The 2996-nt window shown below is 59.0% G+C and overlaps 1 pseudogene; it reads left to right on the top strand.

The window, feature by feature from the left end:
- Positions 1 to 664: 664 nt before the first annotated feature.
- On the top strand, positions 665 to 2776 carry LOC133628410 (tektin-3-like; annotated as a pseudogene).
- Positions 2777 to 2996: the final 220 nt, after the last annotated feature.

Here is a 2996-nt window from a genome sequence, read left to right on the forward strand (position 1 = left end):
GTGTGGTCTTTCCTCCCAGGGTTACTGCAAGGCTGCTGTTTACAAGACGCTCTGACAAGGCTGTGGGATCTCTCCCTTCCAAGCATGTTCCCTTGGCGTCAGGTGAGCCACAGACCGGTTTTCTTCCTTTGAGATCAAGAGATGGCTGTTCTGGGGGAGGAGGGGGTGGGTTGGTCACCCGTGGGCCCCGTCCTGCAAAGCTCAGCTCCCCTGCAGAGTCCTCAGCCCAGCATTTCATGCTGTGAAGACAGAGGATGAGGATGGAGTCCCTGGCCCACAGCTGGTGCTGAGCTGGGAGCGGCTGTGTCTTCACAGCCCTCGGGGCTGGCAATGGAGCTTTTCAAGTGAAAATGATCCCTGGAGGCCTCTGAGGTCAGCAGATACGCCAGCCAAAAGAAAGAGATGGGCAGTGTCAGCCCTTCTCCTCAGCAGCTGTGATTTGCTCCTCTGACCTGGTGCTGGATCCCAGCCCCACAGTCCAACCCTGACTTAGGCAAACGCTTGGGGAGGGATTTGTTTTCAAGGGCTTTAGCACAGGCCACGTGTGGGTGCCGTGTGCGTCGCCGTTTGTGCTCTCAGCTGTTGCTGTCAGGCAAGTGCAGGAGCTGACTGAGGGAAGTTGTCTTCTCCCGTCTCCTCTGTGCAGGACACGTCCCGGAAGAGAATGGACCTGCTTGGCTCTCCCTTAACCGCCACATCCGCTCACCCCAAGTCAACTCCTGCCCGCTTTCTGCCTGCCATCAGCCCCATGGCTTCGAGCTACAAGAACCGTGCTCCTCGCTACGCCGTGCTGCAGAGCTACGGCCTCCCCTGGATGCCCAGAGCCTACTATAAGGCCGCTGCCACCCACCCCACTCTGGCTCCCTTGTCTGGCACCTGCCAGGGCTTGAGCCCCAGCGAGATGCTGCCTTCTGTGTCAAACAGAACGGCGCTTTTCACCCGCTACAGTCCCGGCGACTGGTACCGCTCCAACCAGAGCAACTACCACGAGGCAGAGACGTCCCGGCGCAAGGCGGAGCTGCTGACGGCTGATACCTCCCGCCTGGTGCAGGACAAATACCAACAGACCAGCAAGAGCCAGGCAGACAACACAAAGAAGCTGGGGCAGCGAGTCAGCGACATTGAGTTTTGGAAGGCGGAGCTCTGCCATGAGCTGGCAGAGATCATCAAGGAGAGCGATGCCCTGAGAGAGATGAAGGCACGGCTGGAGAGAGCTCTGGCCGAGACAGAGGCCCCTCTCCAGGTGAGCACCCTGTGCGTGGGCCGCAAGCTGTAGCCCACTGCTGCCGCTGCACCAGGGACACGTGTGCTCTCTCCCGGGGCTTTCATGCTGCCGCTGCATGAAACGAGCTCTGCCGCCCATTAGTCGTGGCCTAAACCGGCTGCCCAGGGCGCTGCTTGCCCTTGTCCTCGTCTCTGTGTCCACCTCCCCTTTCTTGTCTGCCCTGTCCTGAGCCGGGTAGCATCCCTGCGGGAAGCCCTGCAGCCGACACCAACGGCCTCTCCCCAACAGGTTGCTCGGGAGTGTCTCCTGCAGCGGGAGAAGAGGATGGGCATCGACCTTGTCCATGACGAGGTGCAGAAAGAGCTTTTAACAGATCCCACCTTCCAGTTGAGGTCAGCAGAGCTGTCAGCCGTGACGCTGGAGCATGGCCTCTGATGGCTTGTGCTCTGCCTCTCTCTGCCCAGGAAGTGGATGGCATCAGGGCCTGCCAGGAGAGGATACGGCTATTCCTGGAGAAGGCAAAAGCCCAGCTCATGTAAGGAGGAGCCCCGTATCTCCCTGGGGAGCGGGCAGTGATGTTGGTGGGAGCACAGAGCTGCCCGGGAGGGATGGAGGGGGGAGTGGGAAGAAGGGAGAAAGGGAGCTGCGCGGCCATGGGAAGGGGAGGAGACCGTCCCACCCACACGTGGCCACCACGGCTGTCCCTGTGCGTTTAAGGACTAACTGGGCGGCCCAGCACGAACTGGAGAAGGACCTGGCCAACAAGCAGGCAGCCCGCCGCACCAACGGCAAGTGCCACCAGCTGAGGAACTGCTCCGATGGCATCAGCTACTACCACGGAGTGCAGCGGGTGGATGCCACGTGAGTGCGCACCTGGCAGCGCTGGCACCCGGCCGTCCCGGGATGCTCGGTGCTGCTCCTTTTCCCCGACAGGAAAGGCCACCAGGGAAGGCTGTGTCTGTGCAGGGCCTGGCCCTCCCAGCACGGGCTGACCGCGGGCCTCTCCTTTCCCCCCACCAGCATCTCCGTGCCCGAGTCGTGGGCCAAGTTCAGCGACGACAACATCCTCCAGTCGCAGAGAGAGCGAGTGGCCTCCTCCCAGCTGCGGGACTCCATTGAGAACCTGATGGAGGTGACAGCCACCGAGATGCGGTGCCAGTTCAACAGGGTGAACGTGGCCCTCACCAACCGCATCGCCGAGATGCCAAGAACAAGCTTCGGGCCCACCTGGCCAAGGTAGCCCAACCCCTCCCTGTGTGTGTGACGCCCTCACCTCCCTGGGACACCGACCACCCTCCACGCAGACCTGGCCCGGGGACAGGCAAATCCCACTCACTTGGACTGCTCATGTCCCATTGAAAATATATATGCTGTCGCTTAAGTTATACCACTGCGTATGGGAGCAATAAAAAACCAGGAAGGCAGACTCCATCCAAAAGTAGTAAGTAGGTCCAATGTAGTCTATCAGCCAGAACTGTGTTACATTTGCAGCTGCTTTCATGTGAGACCTATCTGCAATTCCAGTCACTTGAACTTCTCAACGACCATTGAAAAAATACAGACTGTCAGTCGAAGTTATAACAGTGCGTATGGGAGCTCCAAGAAAGCAGGAAGGCAGACCCCATCTACAGAAGTAAGTAGGTCCCCATGTAGTCCATCAGTATACGCTGTTTCACATTTGCAGCTTCTTTCCCGTGGGAGCTATCTCCAATCCCACTCACATGTACTGCTCAAATCCCATTGAAGAAATACATGCTTTCCTTTAAGATAT

Source organism: Colius striatus, chromosome W (genome assembly GCF_028858725.1).
Source record: "Colius striatus isolate bColStr4 chromosome W, bColStr4.1.hap1, whole genome shotgun sequence".
NCBI classification, from domain to species: domain Eukaryota; kingdom Metazoa; phylum Chordata; class Aves; order Coliiformes; family Coliidae; genus Colius; species Colius striatus.